General features: G+C 54.9%; 11 non-coding genes across 11 annotated transcripts; 10 read left to right on the forward strand and 1 right to left on the reverse strand.

Moving 5' to 3' along the window:
• Window positions 1-1754: 1754 nt before the first annotated feature.
• On the forward strand, window positions 1755-1826 carry trnae-uuc (transfer RNA glutamic acid (anticodon UUC)). Its single transcript has one exon. It is a non-coding gene; the product is annotated as a tRNA-Glu (tRNA).
• Window positions 1827-2279: 453 nt separating this feature from the next.
• Window positions 2280-2352, forward strand: trnag-ccc (transfer RNA glycine (anticodon CCC)). The gene has a single exon. It is a non-coding gene; the product is annotated as a tRNA-Gly (tRNA).
• A 2793-nt stretch (window positions 2353-5145) lies between these two features.
• Window positions 5146-5217, forward strand: trnae-uuc (transfer RNA glutamic acid (anticodon UUC)). The gene has a single exon. It is a non-coding gene; the product is annotated as a tRNA-Glu (tRNA).
• A 453-nt stretch (window positions 5218-5670) lies between these two features.
• Window positions 5671-5743, forward strand: trnag-ccc (transfer RNA glycine (anticodon CCC)). The gene has a single exon. It is a non-coding gene; the product is annotated as a tRNA-Gly (tRNA).
• A 2793-nt stretch (window positions 5744-8536) lies between these two features.
• Window positions 8537-8608, forward strand: trnae-uuc (transfer RNA glutamic acid (anticodon UUC)). Its single transcript has one exon. It is a non-coding gene; the product is annotated as a tRNA-Glu (tRNA).
• A 453-nt stretch (window positions 8609-9061) lies between these two features.
• trnag-ccc (transfer RNA glycine (anticodon CCC)) lies at window positions 9062-9134 on the forward strand. Its single transcript has one exon. It is a non-coding gene; the product is annotated as a tRNA-Gly (tRNA).
• A 3318-nt stretch (window positions 9135-12452) lies between these two features.
• Window positions 12453-12525, forward strand: trnag-ccc (transfer RNA glycine (anticodon CCC)). Its single transcript has one exon. It is a non-coding gene; the product is annotated as a tRNA-Gly (tRNA).
• Window positions 12526-15825: 3300 nt separating this feature from the next.
• On the forward strand, window positions 15826-15898 carry trnag-ccc (transfer RNA glycine (anticodon CCC)). Its single transcript has one exon. It is a non-coding gene; the product is annotated as a tRNA-Gly (tRNA).
• Window positions 15899-17603: 1705 nt separating this feature from the next.
• On the forward strand, window positions 17604-17676 carry trnaf-gaa (transfer RNA phenylalanine (anticodon GAA)). Its single transcript has one exon. It is a non-coding gene; the product is annotated as a tRNA-Phe (tRNA).
• A 1015-nt stretch (window positions 17677-18691) lies between these two features.
• Window positions 18692-18763, forward strand: trnae-uuc (transfer RNA glutamic acid (anticodon UUC)). Its single transcript has one exon. It is a non-coding gene; the product is annotated as a tRNA-Glu (tRNA).
• Window positions 18764-19909: 1146 nt separating this feature from the next.
• trnad-guc (transfer RNA aspartic acid (anticodon GUC)) lies at window positions 19910-19981 on the reverse strand. The gene has a single exon. It is a non-coding gene; the product is annotated as a tRNA-Asp (tRNA).
• Between the last annotated feature and the right edge of the window lie 91 nt (window positions 19982-20072).

The raw sequence follows: 20072 nt of genomic DNA on the forward strand, positions 1-20072 counted from the left end.
GTTGAAGTGCTCTGCTTCATTTCTAAGGGCAACTCAACATTCACTCCTACCCCGAGAACAGAAAAGACAGCGTCCGCAGCAACAACAGCTCAGGTCTCTGCACAGGAACTAAGCTGCCCCCATCTCCTCTGCTCTGCGGCTCCTGCGGAGTGGAGTCCTGCCTGGAGCCGTGTTTGCAGGCGGCGGCTCCCCGCGCTCTGTCTGTGCGTCGTGTCCAAGAGCTCCTGGGAGGAAGAGAGAGCCCTCCCACTCGGGTGCTTTTCCACGGTCTGTGTGAGGAGGGGCGGGTGTGTCCAGTAGCTTATCGAGCGGAAGCCTGGGGCGGCGGAGAGCTGTGATCGTGCAGACCTTGAGGTGTCACCTCTTTGTCTGCTTTCCCGCCCCCCCTCCGCCCAAGCTCTGCTCCAGAGTAGCCCGGCAACCCCTCACACCTGCACGTGTCACAACCTAAGGTGTGGTCATGAGACACCCATGGGGTGCTGTTCTGTTCTTGCTAATTGTTTCCTGCCCGTCGCAGGCAGGAGTCCATGCGAGGAAGATGCGCTGGACAGAGCTCAGAGGGCGCAGCTGGGTGGCTTTCCTTCTGAGTGACGTTCCTGCAACACTCTCCCGCTCCTCTTGGTGCGCTCATGCCGCTGGAGCAGGTGGCTGTGGGCTCTGTGCACTGCCGAAATAGCTCAGTTGGGAGAGCGTTAGACTGAAGATCTAAAGGTCCCTCGTTCGATCCCGGGTTTCGGCATTTTGTTTCATCGCGCCCTTTGTTCCTCTCTCCAGCGCCCCCTGCCTAAAGTGACGCTTCCCTTTCTCAGCCCGAAACGCAAGCGAGACACCAGCAGCGGTCCCTGCAGGTTTCCGTAGTGTAGCGGCTATCACGTTCGCCTAACACGCGAAAGGTCCCCGGTTCGAGACCGGGCGGAAACAGCCTCTTGTTGCACGCTCCTGTACTTCACAGAGGTCTTGAGCGACCGGTCATTTGTTCCCAATGTATTTCCGGTGCCTTCATGCACTCTTGTACCAAACGCACGTTCCTTCTGTACGCGGAGCCGATCATTTGCAATTGGGCTGTGCCGACAGACCAGGACGAGCTCTGTCGGCTCAAAAGCAGCGCAGGACCTGCAAGAACAACAGAAAGATTAGCATCCAGTGAGCCCAAGATCTCATCAAGAATCGGCTCCAGCAACAGGGCTGGGCGCATTGTTCCATTCTCCGACCACTCTCGGTGTAAACAAGTCCCTCCTGGTCTCTGCTTGAAATGCACTTTCCTGCGTTTGCTTTGGTGTAACTGGCTTCCCCTGCATGGGCGAATGTGAAGAAGATCCTTAGTAAGTCGTTGAAGAAAACCGAGAAGAGGTCGGAGTGGCCTCTGTCGTTCATCAACGATCCAGTCAGGCAGTACTCCTCTGTAAAGCGCCGTTCGTTCACATCGATTGGCTTTTTTTTGCCTTCATTCGCGCAAGTAGTAAAAGCAGACGCCCCTATTCTGCCGTGACCCGGATTCGAACCGGGGTTGTTGCGGCCACAACGCAAAGTACTGACCACTATACGATCACGGCGAGTTACCGATACACACATGGTAGGGCGGAAAAGGCTGTGCTCTCTTCGTGTGACCTAATTCGGAAAAGTCCTGACGTTGCATTTCAACTGAGCCCCAGTATACATCGACCGTTCGACACTCTGAGTGACAACTCTCTTGCGTGTTTTCTCATATTTATGTAGTTTGCTTGCATGATGCCCGGAACAGCGGGGTTGTGTGCTCCCATATGGTCTAGCGGTTAGGATTCCTGGTTTTCACCCAGGTGGCCCGGGTTTGACTCCCGGTATGGGAACGTGTCAGTTTTGCCTCCTGCTTTCCAAAAGATCAGCACCGTGTACGAAGGAGCCGCATTAAAACCACTCGAACGTGCAAAACGCGCGAGAAGAGGGGGCGCTTGTTTCCAACCGAAGACTTCTCGCGTGTGAGACGAGCTGATCATCGCTGCAGGAGGTGGGAGGGTTACTCTGGTAGACAGGGCTGACCTTCGGCAATAGGATTTATACTCTCCAAGATGATATTTGCACTTTCTGGAGAGGCGATTTTCTCCACTTCAGTAGCCCGATTTCGTCGATTGCGTGGAGAGGGCTGTAGAATGTGGCGCCGCTTTTCCTGCTCCGTCCATGACAGGCGTGCTGGTCTCTGGAGAGAGAGCACGGTCCATCAGCGCACTCCAATAAAGGCACTGGAAGCAGCTGAATCGCATTGGCGAAGCTCAGCACTGGGCCGCTGGGAAGGGTTTGCTACCGTTTCCGTAGTGTAGTGGTTATCACGTTTGCCTCCCACGCGAAAAGTCCCTGGTTCGAAACTGGGCGGAAACAGACCGGCTCCTTTTGTCGCCACGCACAAAAGGGGATTGGGGATTCGCCTAGCGCTGTGATCGCACAGACCCACTCACCTCTTAGTGTGGCGGGATCTGCACAGTGCATGTCGCAGCGCATCCTGCTTTCACTCCAATGCGCGTCCTGATGTACCCCAGTCTCCCGCGTGACAGGTGGGGATAATCACCACTATACTAACGAGGAAGACATCGCTCTCTCCGACCCCCGGCATCGTGTCCCGACCCACCGTGCTGGAAGCCGACGCGTGCTGTGATTTCTTTACGGAGCAGAAATGACAACCGAGGAGCCGAGAGATCATTTCAGCATTTCGCGTCTGAACAGAAAACACAAACGACCAACTCGGAATGACTTGCCTTTGACGCTTATCAAAGCGTTCTTTGTGCATCGAACAGACCCATTCACCTCTTAGTGTGGCGGGATCTGCACAGTGCATGTCGCAGCGCTTCCTGCTTTCACTTCAATGTGCTTTCTGATGTCGAGTCGTGTGCCGTGCGGAGGCTCTGAAAGCGAGAGCAATGAAAAGGTGCACGACGCTGTGAAAGAAAACAGAGAAGTGAAAGGCAGTCCTTTCTCTAAGGAGGTAAAAGAAAAGCTTTCTACTCCCCGTCGGGGAATCGAACCCCGGTCTCACGCGTGACAGGCGGGGATACTTGCCACTATACTAACGAGGAAGACATCACACCCTTCGATCCCCGGCATCGTGTCCCGACCCAGCGTGCTGGAAGGCGACGCGTGCTGTGATTCCTTTACGGAGCAGAAATGACAACCGAGGAGCCGAGAGATCATTTCAGCATTTCGCGTCTGAACGGAAAACACAAACGACCAACTCGGAATGACTTGCTTTTGACGCTTTTCAAAGCGTTCTTTGTGCACGACGACTGCGCCGCCTAGCAGATACAAATGGGTTGTACAACTCTGAACTAGCAAATGGAAGTGGGCTAAGCCCCCTCTCTTTTAGCCCAGGTTCGATCTGTCTCCCAGAATCACCAGGGCGCACGCACACACACACACCCGTGCCGTTGAAGTGCTCTGCTTCATTTCTAAGGGCAACTCAACATTCACTCCTACCCCGAGAACAGAAAAGACAGCGTCCGCAGCAACAACAGCTCAGGTCTCTGCACAGGAACTAAGCTGCCCCCATCTCCTCTGCTCTGCGGCTCCTGCGGAGTGGAGTCCTGCCTGGAGCCGTGTTTGCAGGCGGCGGCTCCCCGCGCTCTGTCTGTGCGTCGTGTCCAAGAGCTCCTGGGAGGAAGAGAGAGCCCTCCCACTCGGGGGCTTTTCCACGGTCTGTGTGAGGAGGGGCGGGTGTGTCCAGTAGCTTATCGAGCGGAAGCCTGGGGCGGCGGAGAGCTGTGATCGTGCAGACCTTGAGGTGTCACCTCTTTGTCTGCTTTCCCGCCCCCCCTCCGCCCAAGCTCTGCTCCAGAGTAGCCCGGCAACCCCTCACACCTGCACGTGTCACAACCTAAGGTGTGGTCATGAGACACCCATGGGGTGCTGTTCTGTTCTTGCTAATTGTTTCCTGCCCGTCGCAGGCAGGAGTCCATGCGAGGAAGATGCGCTGGACAGAGCTCAGAGGGCGCAGCTGGGTGGCTTTCCTTCTGAGTGACGTTCCTGCAACACTCTCCCGCTCCTCTTGGTGCGCTCATGCCGCTGGAGCAGGTGGCTGTGGGCTCTGTGCACTGCCGAAATAGCTCAGTTGGGAGAGCGTTAGACTGAAGATCTAAAGGTCCCTGGTTCGATCCCGGGTTTTGGCATTTTGTTTCATCGCGCCCTTTGTTCCTCTCTCCAGCGCCCCCTGCCTAAAGTGACGCTTCCCTTTCTCAGCCCGAAACGCAAGCGAGACACCAGCAGCGGTCCCTGCAGGTTTCCGTAGTGTAGCGGCTATCACGTTCGCCTAACACGCGAAAGGTCCCCGGTTCGAGACCGGGCGGAAACAGCCTCTTGTTGCACGCTCCTGTACTTCACAGAGGTCTTGAGCGACCGGTCATTTGTTCCCAATGTATTTCCGGTGCCTTCATGCACTCTTGTACCAAACGCACGTTCCTTCTGTACGCGGAGCCGATCATTTGCAATTGGGCTGTGCCGACAGACCAGGACGAGCTCTGTCGGCTCAAAAGCAGCGCAGGACCTGCAAGAACAACAGAAAGATTAGCATCCAGTGAGCCCAAGATCTCATCAAGAATCGGCTCCAGCAACAGGGCTGGGCGCATTGTTCCATTCTCCGACCACTCTCGGTGTAAACAAGTCCCTCCTGGTCTCTGCTTGAAATGCACTTTCCTGCGTTTGCTTTGGTGTAACTGGCTTCCCCTGCATGGGCGAATGTGAAGAAGATCCTTAGTAAGTCGTTGAAGAAAACCGAGAAGAGGTCGGAGTGGCCTCTGTCGTTCATCAACGATCCAGTCAGGCAGTACTCCTCTGTAAAGCGCCGTTCGTTCACATCGATTGGCTTTTTTTTGCCTTCATTCGCGCAAGTAGTAAAAGCAGACGCCCCTATTCTGCCGTGACCCGGATTCGAACCGGGGTTGTTGCGGCCACAACGCAAAGTACTGACCACTATACGATCACGGCGAGTTACCGATACACACATGGTAGGGCGGAAAAGGCTGTGCTCTCTTCGTGTGACCTAATTCGGAAAAGTCCTGACGTTGCATTTCAACTGAGCCCCAGTATACATCGACCGTTCGACACTCTGAGTGACAACTCTCTTGCGTGTTTTCTCATATTTATGTAGTTTGCTTGCATGATGCCCGGAACAGCGGGGTTGTGTGCTCCCATATGGTCTAGCGGTTAGGATTCCTGGTTTTCACCCAGGTGGCCCGGGTTTGACTCCCGGTATGGGAACGTGTCAGTTTTGCCTCCTGCTTTCCAAAAGATCAGCACCGTGTACGAAGGAGCCGCATTAAAACCACTCGAACGTGCAAAACGCGCGAGAAGAGGGGGCGCTTGTTTCCAACCGAAGACTTCTCGCGTGTGAGACGAGCTGATCATCGCTGCAGGAGGTGGGAGGGTTACTCTGGTAGACAGGGCTGACCTTCGGCAATAGGATTTATACTCTCCAAGATGATATTTGCACTTTCTGGAGAGGCGATTTTCTCCACTTCAGTAGCCCGATTTCGTCGATTGCGTGGAGAGGGCTGTAGAATGTGGCGCCGCTTTTCCTGCTCCGTCCATGACAGGCGTGCTGGTCTCTGGAGAGAGAGCACGGTCCATCAGCGCACTCCAATAAAGGCACTGGAAGCAGCTGAATCGCATTGGCGAAGCTCAGCACTGGGCCGCTGGGAAGGGTTTGCTACCGTTTCCGTAGTGTAGTGGTTATCACGTTTGCCTCCCACGCGAAAAGTCCCTGGTTCGAAACTGGGCGGAAACAGACCGGCTTCTTTTGTCGCCACGCACAAAAGGGGATTGGGGATTCGCCTAGCGCTGTGATCGCACAGACCCACTCACCTCTTAGTGTGGCGGGATCTGCACAGTGCATGTCGCAGCGCATCCTGCTTTCACTCCAATGCGCGTCCTGATGTACCCCAGTCTCCCGCGTGACAGGTGGGGATAATCACCACTATACTAACGAGGAAGACATCGCTCTCTCCGACCCCCGGCATCGTGTCCCGACCCACCGTGCTGGAAGCCGACGCGTGCTGTGATTTCTTTACGGAGCAGAAATGACAACCGAGGAGCCGAGAGATCATTTCAGCATTTCGCGTCTGAACAGAAAACACAAACGACCAACTCGGAATGACTTGCCTTTGACGCTTATCAAAGCGTTCTTTGTGCATCGAACAGACCCATTCACCTCTTAGTGTGGCGGGATCTGCACAGTGCATGTCGCAGCGCTTCCTGCTTTCACTTCAATGTGCTTTCTGATGTCGAGTCGTGTGCCGTGCGGAGGCTCTGAAAGCGAGAGCAATGAAAAGGTGCACGACGCTGTGAAAGAAAACAGAGAAGTGAAAGGCAGTCCTTTCTCTAAGGAGGTAAAAGAAAAGCTTTCTACTCCCCGTCGGGGAATCGAACCCCGGTCTCACGCGTGACAGGCGGGGATACTTGCCACTATACTAACGAGGAAGACATCACACCCTTCGATCCCCGGCATCGTGTCCCGACCCAGCGTGCTGGAAGGCGACGCGTGCTGTGATTCCTTTACGGAGCAGAAATGACAACCGAGGAGCCGAGAGATCATTTCAGCATTTCGCGTCTGAACGGAAAACACAAACGACCAACTCGGAATGACTTGCTTTTGACGCTTTTCAAAGCGTTCTTTGTGCACGACGACTGCGCCGCCTAGCAGATACAAATGGGTTGTACAACTCTGAACTAGCAAATGGAAGTGGGCTAAGCCCCCTCTCTTTTAGCCCAGGTTCGATCTGTCTCCCAGAATCACCAGGGCGCACGCACACACACACACCCGTGCCGTTGAAGTGCTCTGCTTCATTTCTAAGGGCAACTCAACATTCACTCCTACCCCGAGAACAGAAAAGACAGCGTCCGCAGCAACAACAGCTCAGGTCTCTGCACAGGAACTAAGCTGCCCCCATCTCCTCTGCTCTGCGGCTCCTGCGGAGTGGAGTCCTGCCTGGAGCCGTGTTTGCAGGCGGCGGCTCCCCGCGCTCTGTCTGTGCGTCGTGTCCAAGAGCTCCTGGGAGGAAGAGAGAGCCCTCCCACTCGGGGGCTTTTCCACGGTCTGTGTGAGGAGGGGCGGGTGTGTCCAGTAGCTTATCGAGCGGAAGCCTGGGGCGGCGGAGAGCTGTGATCGTGCAGACCTTGAGGTGTCACCTCTTTGTCTGCTTTCCCGCCCCCCCTCCGCCCAAGCTCTGCTCCAGAGTAGCCCGGCAACCCCTCACACCTGCACGTGTCACAACCTAAGGTGTGGTCATGAGACACCCATGGGGTGCTGTTCTGTTCTTGCTAATTGTTTCCTGCCCGTCGCAGGCAGGAGTCCATGCGAGGAAGATGCGCTGGACAGAGCTCAGAGGGCGCAGCTGGGTGGCTTTCCTTCTGAGTGACGTTCCTGCAACACTCTCCCGCTCCTCTTGGTGCGCTCATGCCGCTGGAGCAGGTGGCTGTGGGCTCTGTGCACTGCCGAAATAGCTCAGTTGGGAGAGCGTTAGACTGAAGATCTAAAGGTCCCTGGTTCGATCCCGGGTTTTGGCATTTTGTTTCATCGCGCCCTTTGTTCCTCTCTCCAGCGCCCCCTGCCTAAAGTGACGCTTCCCTTTCTCAGCCCGAAACGCAAGCGAGACACCAGCAGCGGTCCCTGCAGGTTTCCGTAGTGTAGCGGCTATCACGTTCGCCTAACACGCGAAAGGTCCCCGGTTCGAGACCGGGCGGAAACAGCCTCTTGTTGCACGCTCCTGTACTTCACAGAGGTCTTGAGCGACCGGTCATTTGTTCCCAATGTATTTCCGGTGCCTTCATGCACTCTTGTACCAAACGCACGTTCCTTCTGTACGCGGAGCCGATCATTTGCAATTGGGCTGTGCCGACAGACCAGGACGAGCTCTGTCGGCTCAAAAGCAGCGCAGGACCTGCAAGAACAACAGAAAGATTAGCATCCAGTGAGCCCAAGATCTCATCAAGAATCGGCTCCAGCAACAGGGCTGGGCGCATTGTTCCATTCTCCGACCACTCTCGGTGTAAACAAGTCCCTCCTGGTCTCTGCTTGAAATGCACTTTCCTGCGTTTGCTTTGGTGTAACTGGCTTCCCCTGCATGGGCGAATGTGAAGAAGATCCTTAGTAAGTCGTTGAAGAAAACCGAGAAGAGGTCGGAGTGGCCTCTGTCGTTCATCAACGATCCAGTCAGGCAGTACTCCTCTGTAAAGCGCCGTTCGTTCACATCGATTGGCTTTTTTTTGCCTTCATTCGCGCAAGTAGTAAAAGCAGACGCCCCTATTCTGCCGTGACCCGGATTCGAACCGGGGTTGTTGCGGCCACAACGCAAAGTACTGACCACTATACGATCACGGCGAGTTACCGATACACACATGGTAGGGCGGAAAAGGCTGTGCTCTCTTCGTGTGACCTAATTCGGAAAAGTCCTGACGTTGCATTTCAACTGAGCCCCAGTATACATCGACCGTTCGACACTCTGAGTGACAACTCTCTTGCGTGTTTTCTCATATTTATGTAGTTTGCTTGCATGATGCCCGGAACAGCGGGGTTGTGTGCTCCCATATGGTCTAGCGGTTAGGATTCCTGGTTTTCACCCAGGTGGCCCGGGTTTGACTCCCGGTATGGGAACGTGTCAGTTTTGCCTCCTGCTTTCCAAAAGATCAGCACCGTGTACGAAGGAGCCGCATTAAAACCACTCGAACGTGCAAAACGCGCGAGAAGAGGGGGCGCTTGTTTCCAACCGAAGACTTCTCGCGTGTGAGACGAGCTGATCATCGCTGCAGGAGGTGGGAGGGTTACTCTGGTAGACAGGGCTGACCTTCGGCAATAGGATTTATACTCTCCAAGATGATATTTGCACTTTCTGGAGAGGCGATTTTCTCCACTTCAGTAGCCCGATTTCGTCGATTGCGTGGAGAGGGCTGTAGAATGTGGCGCCGCTTTTCCTGCTCCGTCCATGACAGGCGTGCTGGTCTCTGGAGAGAGAGCACGGTCCATCAGCGCACTCCAATAAAGGCACTGGAAGCAGCTGAATCGCATTGGCGAAGCTCAGCACTGGGCCGCTGGGAAGGGTTTGCTACCGTTTCCGTAGTGTAGTGGTTATCACGTTTGCCTCCCACGCGAAAAGTCCCTGGTTCGAAACTGGGCGGAAACAGACCGGCTCCTTTTGTCGCCACGCACAAAAGGGGATTGGGGATTCGCCTAGCGCTGTGATCGCACAGACCCACTCACCTCTTAGTGTGGCGGGATCTGCACAGTGCATGTCGCAGCGCATCCTGCTTTCACTCCAATGCGCGTCCTGATGTACCCCAGTCTCCCGCGTGACAGGTGGGGATAATCACCACTATACTAACGAGGAAGACATCGCTCTCTCCGACCCCCGGCATCGTGTCCCGACCCACCGTGCTGGAAGCCGACGCGTGCTGTGATTTCTTTACGGAGCAGAAATGACAACCGAGGAGCCGAGAGATCATTTCAGCATTTCGCGTCTGAACAGAAAACACAAACGACCAACTCGGAATGACTTGCCTTTGACGCTTATCAAAGCGTTCTTTGTGCATCGAACAGACCCATTCACCTCTTAGTGTGGCGGGATCTGCACAGTGCATGTCGCAGCGCTTCCTGCTTTCACTTCAATGTGCTTTCTGATGTCGAGTCGTGTGCCGTGCGGAGGCTCTGAAAGCGAGAGCAATGAAAAGGTGCACGACGCTGTGAAAGAAAACAGAGAAGTGAAAGGCAGTCCTTTCTCTAAGGAGGTAAAAGAAAAGCTTTCTACTCCCCGTCGGGGAATCGAACCCCGGTCTCACGCGTGACAGGCGGGGATACTTGCCACTATACTAACGAGGAAGACATCACACCCTTCGATCCCCGGCATCGTGTCCCGACCCAGCGTGCTGGAAGGCGACGCGTGCTGTGATTCCTTTACGGAGCAGAAATGACAACCGAGGAGCCGAGAGATCATTTCAGCATTTCGCGTCTGAACGGAAAACACAAACGACCAACTCGGAATGACTTGCTTTTGACGCTTTTCAAAGCGTTCTTTGTGCACGACGACTGCGCCGCCTAGCAGATACAAATGGGTTGTACAACTCTGAACTAGCAAATGGAAGTGGGCTAAGCCCCCTCTCTTTTAGCCCAGGTTCGATCTGTCTCCCAGAATCACCAGGGCGCACGCACACACACACACCCGTGCCGTTGAAGTGCTCTGCTTCATTTCTAAGGGCAACTCAACATTCACTCCTACCCCGAGAACAGAAAAGACAGCGTCCGCAGCAACAACAGCTCAGGTCTCTGCACAGGAACTAAGCTGCCCCCATCTCCTCTGCTCTGCGGCTCCTGCGGAGTGGAGTCCTGCCTGGAGCCGTGTTTGCAGGCGGCGGCTCCCCGCGCTCTGTCTGTGCGTCGTGTCCAAGAGCTCCTGGGAGGAAGAGAGAGCCCTCCCACTCGGGGGCTTTTCCACGGTCTGTGTGAGGAGGGGCGGGTGTGTCCAGTAGCTTATCGAGCGGAAGCCTGGGGCGGCGGAGAGCTGTGATCGTGCAGACCTTGAGGTGTCACCTCTTTGTCTGCTTTCCCGCCCCCCCTCCGCCCAAGCTCTGCTCCAGAGTAGCCCGGCAACCCCTCACACCTGCACGTGTCACAACCTAAGGTGTGGTCATGAGACACCCATGGGGTGCTGTTCTGTTCTTGCTAATTGTTTCCTGCCCGTCGCAGGCAGGAGTCCATGCGAGGAAGATGCGCTGGACAGAGCTCAGAGGGCGCAGCTGGGTGGCTTTCCTTCTGAGTGACGTTCCTGCAACACTCTCCCGCTCCTCTTGGTGCGCTCATGCCGCTGGAGCAGGTGGCTGTGGGCTCTGTGCACTGCCGAAATAGCTCAGTTGGGAGAGCGTTAGACTGAAGATCTAAAGGTCCCTGGTTCGATCCCGGGTTTTGGCATTTTGTTTCATCGCGCCCTTTGTTCCTCTCTCCAGCGCCCCCTGCCTAAAGTGACGCTTCCCTTTCTCAGCCCGAAACGCAAGCGAGACACCAGCAGCGGTCCCTGCAGGTTTCCGTAGTGTAGCGGCTATCACGTTCGCCTAACACGCGAAAGGTCCCCGGTTCGAGACCGGGCGGAAACAGCCTCTTGTTGCACGCTCCTGTACTTCACAGAGGTCTTGAGCGACCGGTCATTTGTTCCCAATGTATTTCCGGTGCCTTCATGCACTCTTGTACCAAACGCACGTTCCTTCTGTACGCGGAGCCGATCATTTGCAATTGGGCTGTGCCGACAGACCAGGACGAGCTCTGTCGGCTCAAAAGCAGCGCAGGACCTGCAAGAACAACAGAAAGATTAGCATCCAGTGAGCCCAAGATCTCATCAAGAATCGGCTCCAGCAACAGGGCTGGGCGCATTGTTCCATTCTCCGACCACTCTCGGTGTAAACAAGTCTCTCCTGGTCTCTGCTTGAAATGCACTTTCCTGCGTTTGCTTTGGTGTAACTGGCTTCCCCTGCATGGGCGAATGTGAAGAAGATCCTTAGTAAGTCGTTGAAGAAAACCGAGAAGAGGTCGGAGTGGCCTCTGTCGTTCATCAACGATCCAGTCAGGCAGTACTCCTCTGTAAAGCGCCGTTCGTTCACATCGATTGGCTTTTTTTTGCCTTCATTCGCGCAAGTAGTAAAAGCAGACGCCCCTATTCTGCCGTGACCCGGATTCGAACCGGGGTTGTTGCGGCCACAACGCAAAGTACTGACCACTATACGATCACGGCGAGTTACCGATACACACATGGTAGGGCGGAAAAGGCTGTGCTCTCTTCGTGTGACCTAATTCGGAAAAGTCCTGACGTTGCATTTCAACTGAGCCCCAGTATACATCGACCCTTCGACACTCTGAGTGACAACTCTCTTGCGTGTTTTCTCATATTTATGTAGTTTGCTTGCATGATGCCCGGAACAGCGGGGTTGTGTGCTCCCATATGGTCTAGCGGTTAGGATTCCTGGTTTTCACCCAGGCGGCCCGGGTTTGACTCCCGGTATGGGAACGTGTCAGTTTTGCCTCCTGCTTTCCAAAAGATCAGCACCGTGTACGAAGGAGCCGCATTAAAACCACTCGAACGTGCAAAACGCGCGAGAAGAGGGGGCGCTTGTTTCCAACCGAAGACTTCTCGCGTGTGAGACGAGCTGATCATCGCTGCAGGAGGTGGGAGGGTTACTCTGGTAGACAGGGCTGACCTTCGGCAATAGGATTTATACTCTCCAAGATGATATTTGCACTTTCTGGAGAGGCGATTTTCTCCACTTCAGTAGCCCGATTTCGTCGATTGCGTGGAGAGGGCTGTAGAATGTGGCGCCGCTTTTCCTGCTCCGTCCATGACAGGCGTGCTGGTCTCTGGAGAGAGAGCACGGTCCATCAGCGCACTCCAATAAAGGCACTGGAAGCAGCTGAATCGCATTGACTAAGCTCAGCACTGGGCCGCTGGGAAGGGTTTGCTACCGTTTCCGTAGTGTAGTGGTTATCACGTTTGCCTCCCACGCGAAAAGTCCCTGGTTCGAAACTGGGCGGAAACAGACCGGCTTCTTTTGTCGCCACGCACAAAAGGGGATTGGGGATTCGCCTAGCGCTGTGATCGCACAGACCCACTCACCTCTTAGTGTGGCGGGATCTGCACAGTGCATGTCGCAGCGCATCCTGCTTTCACTCCAATGCGCGTCCTGATGTACCCCAGTCTCCCGCGTGACAGGTGGGGATAATCACCACTATACTAACGAGGAAGACATCGCTCTCTCCGACCCCCGGCATCGTGTCCCGACCCACCGTGCTGGAAGCCGACGCGTGCTGTGATTTCTTTACGGAGCAGAAATGACAACCGAGGAGCCGAGAGATCATTTCAGCATTTCGCGTCTGAACAGAAAACACAAACGACCAACTCGGAATGACTTGCCTTTGACGCTTATCAAAGCGTTCTTTGTGCATCGAACAGACCCACTCACCTCTTAGTGTGGCAGGATCTGCACACTGCATGTCGCAGCGCTTCCTGCTTTCACTTCAATGTGCTTTCTGATGTCGAGTCGTGTGCCGTGCGGAGGCTCTGAAAGCGAGAGCAATGAAAAGGTGCACGACGCTGTGAAAGAAAACAGAGAAGTGAAAGGCAGTCCTTTCTCTAAGGAGGTAAAAGAAAAGCTTTCTACTCCCCGTCGGGGAATCGAACCCCGGTCTCCCACGTGACAGGCGGGGATACTTGCCACTATACTAACGAGGAAGACATCACACCCTTCGATCCCCGGCATCGTGTCCCGACCCAGCGTGCTGGAAGCCGACGCGTGCTGTGATTCCTTTACGGAGCAGAAATGACAACCGAGGAGCCGAGAGATCATTTCAGCATTTCGCGTCTGAACGGAAAACACAAACGACCAACTCGGAATGACTTGCTTTTGACGCTTTTCAAAGCGTTCTTTGTGCACGACGACTGCGCCGCCTAGCAGATACAAATGGGTTGTACAACTCTGAACTAGCAAATGGAAGTGGGCTAAGCCCCCTCTCTTTTAGCCCAGGTTCGATCTGTCTCCCAGAATCACCAGGGCGCACGCACACACACACACCCGTGCCGTTGAAGTGCTCTGCTTCATTTCTAAGGGCAACTCAACATTCACTCCTACCCCGAGAACAGAAAAGACAGCGTCCGCAGCAACAACAGCTCAGGTCTCTGCACAGGAACTAAGCTGCCCCCATCTCCTCTGCTCTGCGGCTCCTGCGGAGTGGAGTCCTGTCTGGAGCCGTGTTTGCAGGCGGCGGCTCCCCGCGCTCTGTCTGTGCGTCGTGTCCAAGAGCTCCTGGGAGGAAGAGAGAGCCCTCCCACTCGGGGGCTTTTCCACGGTCTGTGTGAGGAGGGGCGGGTGTGTCCAGTAGCTTATCGAGCGGAAGCCTGGGGCGGCGGAGAGCTGTGATCGTGCAGACCTTGAGGTGTCACCTCTTTGTCTGCTTTCCCGCCCCCCCTCCGCCCAAGCTCTGCTCCAGAGTAGCCCGGCAACCCCTCACACCTGCACGTGTCACAACCTAAGGTGTGGTCATGAGACACCCATGGGGTGCTGTTCTGTTCTTGCTAATTGTTTCCTGCCCGTCGCAGGCAGGAGTCCATGCGAGGAAGATGCGCTGGACAGAGCTCAGAGGGCGCAGCTGGGTGGCTTTCCTTCTGAGTGACGTTCCTGCAACACTCTCCCGCTCCTCTTGGTGCGCTCATGCCGCTGGAGCAGGTGGCTGTGGGCTCTGTGCACTGCCGAAATAGCTCAGTTGGGAGCGCGTTAGACTGAAGATCTAAAGGTCCCTGGTTCGATCGCGGGTTTCGGCATTTGTTCCTCTCTCCAGCGCCCCCTGCCTAAAGTGACGCTTCCCTTTCTCAGCCCGAAACGCAAGCGAGACACCAGCAGCGGTCCCTGCAGGTTTCCGTAGTGTAGCGGCTATCACGTTCGCCTAACACGCGAAAGGTCCCCGGTTCGAGACCGGGCGGAAACAGCCTCTTGTTGCACGCTCCTGTACTTCACAGAGGTCTTGAGCGACCGGTCATTTGTTCCCAATGTATTTCTGGTGCCTTCATGCACTCTTGTACCAAACGCACGTTCCTTCTGTACGCGGAGCCGATCATTTGCAATTGGGCTGTGCCGACAGACCAGGACGAGCTCTGTCGGCTCAAAAGCAGCGCAGGACCTGCAAGAACAACAGAAAGATTAGTATCCAGTGAGCCCAAGATCTCATCAAGAATCGGCTCCAGCAACAGGGCTGGGCGCATTGTTCCATTCTCCGACCACTCTCGGTGTAAACAAGTCTCTCCTGGTCTCTGCTTGAAATGCACTTTCCTGCGTTTGCTTTCGTGTAACTGGCTTCCCCTGCATGGGCGAATGTGAAGAAGATCCTTAGTAAGTCGTTGAAGAAAACCGAGAAGAGGTCGGAGTGGCCTCTGTCGTTCATCAACGATCCAGTCAGGCAGTACTCCTCTGTAAAGCGCCGTTCGTTCACATCGATTGGCTTTCTTTTGCCTTCATTCGCGCAAGTAGTAAAAGTAGACGCCCCTATTCTGCCGTGACCCGGATTCGAACCGGGGTTGTTGCGGCCACAACGCAAAGTACTGACCACTATACGATCACGGCAAGTTACCGATACACACATGGTAGGGCGGAAAAGGCTGTGCTCTCTTCGTGTGACCTAATTCGGAAAAGTCCTGACGTTGCATTTCAACTGAGCCCCAGTATACATCGACCCTTCGACACTCTGAGTGACAACTCTCTTGCGTGTTTTCTCATATTTATGTAGTTTGCTTGCATGATGCCCGGAACAGCGGGGTTGTGTGCTCCCATATGGTCTAGCGGTTAGGATTCCTGGTTTTCACCCAGGCGGCCCGGGTTTGACTCCCGGTATGGGAACGTGTCAGTTTTGCCTCCTGCTTTCCAAAAGATCAGCACCGTGTACGAAGGAGCCGCATTAAAACCACTCGAACGTGCAAAACGCGCGAGAAGAGGGGGCGCTTGTTTCCAACCGAAGACTTCTCGCGTGTGAGACGAGCTGATCATCGCTGCAGGAGGTGGGAGGGTTACTCTGGTAGACAGGGCTGACCTTCGGCAATAGGATTTATACTCTCCAAGATGATATTTGCACTTTCTGGAGAGGCGATTTTCTCCACTTCAGTAGCCCGATTTCGTCGATTGCGTGGAGAGGGCTGTAGAATGTGGCGCCGCTTTTCCTGCTCCGTCCATGACAGGCGTGCTGGTCTCTGGAGAGAGAGCACGGTCCATCAGCGCACTCCAATAAAGGCACTGGAAGCAGCTGAATCGCATTGGCGAAGCTCAGCACTGGGCCGCTGGGAAGGGTTTGCTACCGTTTCCGTAGTGTAGTGGTTATCACGTTTGCCTCCCACGCGAAAAGTCCCTGGTTCGAAACTGGGCGGAAACAGACCGGCTTCTTTTGTCGCCACGCACAAAAGGGGATTGGGGATTCGCCTAGCGCTGTGATCGCACAGACCCACTCACCTCTTAGTGTGGCGGGATCTGCACAGTGCATGTCGCAGCGCATCCTGCTTTCACTCCAATGCGCGTCCTGATGTACCCCAGTCTCCCGCGTGACAGGTGGGGATAATCACCACTATACTAACGAGGAAGACATCACACCCTTCGACCCCCGGCATCGTGTCCCGACCCACCGTGCTGGAAGCCGACGCGTGCTGTGATTCCTTTACGGAGCAGAAATGACAACCGAGGAGCCGAGAGATCATTTCAGCATTTCGCGTCTGAACAGAAAACACAAACGACCAACTCGGAATGACTTGCCTTTGACGCTTATCAAAGCGTTCTTTGTGCATCGAACAGACCCACTCACCTCTTAGTGTGGCGGGATCTGCACAGTGCATGTCGCAGCGCTTCCTGCTTTCACTTCAATGTGCTTTCTGATGTCGAGTCGTGTGCCGTGCGGAGGCTCTGAAAGCGAGAGCAATGAAAAGGTGCACGACGCTGTGAAAGAAAACAGAGAAGTGAAAGGCAGTCCTTTCTCTAAGGAGGTAAAAGAAAAGCTTTCGACTCCCCGTCGGGGAATCGAACCCTGGTCTCACGCGTGACAGGCGGGGATACTTGCCACTATACTAACGAGGAAGACATCACACCCTTCGATCCCCGGCATCGTGTCCCGACCCAGCGTGCTGGAAGGCGACGAGTGCTGTGATTCCTTTACGGAGCAGAAATGACAACCGAGGAGCCGAGAGATCATTTCAGCATTTCGCGTCTGAACGGAAAACACAAACGACCAACTCGGAATGACTTGCTTTTGACGCTTTTCAAAGCGTTCTTTGTGCACGACGACTGCGCCGCCTAGCAGATACAAATGGGTTGTACAACTCTGAACTAGCAAATGGAAGAGGGCTAAGCCCCCTCTCTTTTAGCCCAGGTTCGATCTGTCTCCCAGAATCACCAGGGCGCACGCACACACACACACCCGTGCCGTTGAAGTGCTCTGTTTCATTTCTAAGGGCAACTCAACATTCACTCCTACCCCGAGAACAGAAAAGACAGCGTCCGCAGCAACAACAGCTCAGGTCTCTGCACAGGAACTAAGCTGCCCCCATCTCCTCTGCTCTGCGGCTCCTGCGGAGTGGAGTCCTGCCTGGAGCCGTGTTTGCAGGCGGCGGCTCCCCGCGCTCTGTCTGTGCGTCGTGTCCAAGAGCTCCTGGGAGGAAGAGAGAGCCCTCCCACTCGGGGGCTTTTCCACGGTCTGTGTGAGGAGGGGCGGGTGTGTCCAGTAGCTTATCGAGCGGAAGCCTGGGGCGGCGGAGAGCTGTGATCGTGCAGACCTTGAGGTGTCACCTCTTTGTCTGCTTTCCCGCCCCCCCTCCGCCCAAGCTCTGCTCCAGAGTAGCCCGGCAACCCCTCACACCTGCACGTGTCACAACCTAAGGTGTGGTCATGAGACACCCATGGGGTGCTGTTCTGTTCTTGCTAATTGTTTCCTGCCCGTCGCAGGCAGGAGTCCATGCGAGGAAGATGCGCTGGACAGAGCTCAGAGGGCGCAGCTGGGTGGCTTTCCTTCTGAGTGACGTTCCTGCAACACTCTCCCGCTCCTCTTGGTGCGCTCATGCCGCTGGAGCAGGTGGCTGTGGGCTCTGTGCACTGCCGAAATAGCTCAGTTGGGAGAGCGTTAGACTGAAGATCTAAAGGTCCCTGGTTCGATCCCGGGTTTCGGCATTTTGTTTCATCGCGCCCTTTGTTCCTCTCTCCAGCGCCCCCTGCCTAAAGTGACGCTTCCCTTTCTCAGCCCGAAACGCAAGCGAGACACCAGCAGCGGTCCCTGCAGGTTTCCGTAGTGTAGCGGCTATCACGTTCGCCTAACACGCGAAAGGTCCCCGGTTCGAGACCGGGCGGAAACAGCCTCTTGTTGCACGCTCCTGTACTTCACAGAGGTCTTGAGCGACCGGTCATTTGTTCCCAATGTATTTCCGGTGCCTTCATGCACTCTTGTACCAAACGCACGTTCCTTCTGTACGCGGAGCCGATCATTTGCAATTGGGCTGTGCCGACAGACCAGGACGAGCTCTGTCGGCTCAAAAGCAGCGCAGGACCTGCAAGAACAACAGAAAGATTAGCATCCAGTGAGCCCAAGATCTCATCAAGAATCGGCTCCAGCAACAGGGCTGGGCGCATTGTTCCATTCTCCGACCACTCTCGGTGTAAACAAGTCTCTCCTGGTCTCTGCTTGAAATGCACTTTCCTGCGTTTGCTTTGGTGTAACTGGCTTCCCCTGCATGGGCGAATGTGAAGAAGATCCTTAGTAAGTCGTTGAAGAAAACCGAGAAGAGGTCGGAGTGGCCTCTGTCGTTCATCAACGATCCAGTCAGGCAGTACTCCTCTGTAAAGCGCCGTTCGTTCACATCGATTGGCTTTTTTTTGCCTTAATTCGCGCAAGTAGTAAAAGCAGACGCCCCTATTCTGCCGTGACCCGGATTCGAACCGGGGTTGTTGCGGCCACAACGCAAAGTACTGACCACTATACGATCACGGCGAGTTACCGATACACACATGGTAGGGCGGAAAAGGCTGTGCTCTCTTCGTGTGACCTAATTCGGAAAAGTCCTGACGTTGCATTTCAACTGAGCCCCAGTATACATCGACCCTTCGACACTCTGAGTGACAACTCTCTTGCGTGTTTTCTCATATTTATGTAGTTTGCTTGCATGATGCCCGGAACAGCGGGGTTGTGTGCTCCCATATGGTCTAGCGGTTAGGATTCCTGGTTTTCACCCAGGCGGCCCGGGTTTGATTCCCGGTATGGGAACGTGTCAGTTTTGCCTCCTGCTTTCCAAAAGATCAGCACCGTGTACGAAGGAGCCGCATTAAAACCACTCGAACGTGCAAAACGCGCGAGAAGAGGGGGCGCTTGTTTCCAACCGAAGACTTCTCGCGTGTGAGACGAGCTGATCATCGCTGCAGGAGGTGGGAGGGTTACTCTGGTAGACAGGGCTGACCTTCGGCAATAGGATTTATACTCTCCAAGATGATATTTGCACTTTCTGGAGAGGCGATTTTCTCCACTTCAGTAGCCCGATTTCGTCGATTGCGTGGAGAGGGCTGTAGAATGTGGCGCCGCTTTTCCTGCTCCGTCCATGACAGGCGTGCTGGTCTCTGGAGAGAGAGCACGGTCCATCAGCGCACTCCAATAAAGGCACTGGAAGCAGCTGAATCGCATTGACTAAGCTCAGCACTGGGCCGCTGGGAAGGGTTTGCTACCGTTTCCGTAGTGTAGTGGTTATGACGTTTGCCTCCCACGCGAAAAGTCCCTGGTTCGAAACTGGGCGGAAACAGACCGGCTTCTTTTGTCGCCACGCACAAAAGGGGATTGGGGATTCGCCTAGCGCTGTGATCGCACAGACCCACTCACCTCTTAGTGTGGCGGGATCTGCACAGTGCATGTCGCAGCGCATCCTGCTTTCACTCCAATGCGCGTCCTGATGTACCCCAGTCTCCCGCGTGACAGGTGGGGATAATCACCACTATACTAACGAGGAAGACATCGCTCTCTCCGACCCCCGGCATCGTGTCCCGACCCACCGTGCTGGAAGCCGACGCGTGCTGTGATTTCTTTACGGAGCAGAAATGACAACCGAGGAGCCGAGAGATCATTTCAGCATTTCGCGTCTGAACAGAAAACACAAACGACCAACTCGGAATGACTTGCCTTTGACGCTTATCAAAGCGTTCTTTGTGCATCGAACAGACCCACTCACCTCTTAGTGTGGCAGGATCTGCACACTGCATGTCGCAGCGCTTCCTGCTTTCACTTCAATGTGCTTTCTGATGTCGAGTCGTGTGCCGTGCGGAGGCTCTGAAAGCGAGAGCAATGAAAAGGTGCACGACGCTGTGAAAGAAAACAGAGAAGTGAAAGGCAGTCCTTTCTCTAAGGAGGTAAAAGAAAAGCTTTCTACTCCCCGTCGGGGAATCGAACCCCGGTCTCCCGCGTGACAGGCGGGGATACTTGCCACTATACTAACGAGGAAGACATCACACCCTTCGATCCCCGGCATCGTGTCCCGACCCAGCGTGCTGGAAGGCGACGCGTGCTGTGATTCCTTTACGGAGCAGAAATG

The sequence above is a fragment of the Atractosteus spatula genome, unplaced genomic scaffold (genome assembly GCF_055471065.1).
Source record: "Atractosteus spatula isolate fAtrSpa1 unplaced genomic scaffold, fAtrSpa1.hap1 Scaffold_41, whole genome shotgun sequence".
Taxonomy (NCBI): Eukaryota; Metazoa; Chordata; class Actinopteri; order Semionotiformes; family Lepisosteidae; genus Atractosteus; species Atractosteus spatula.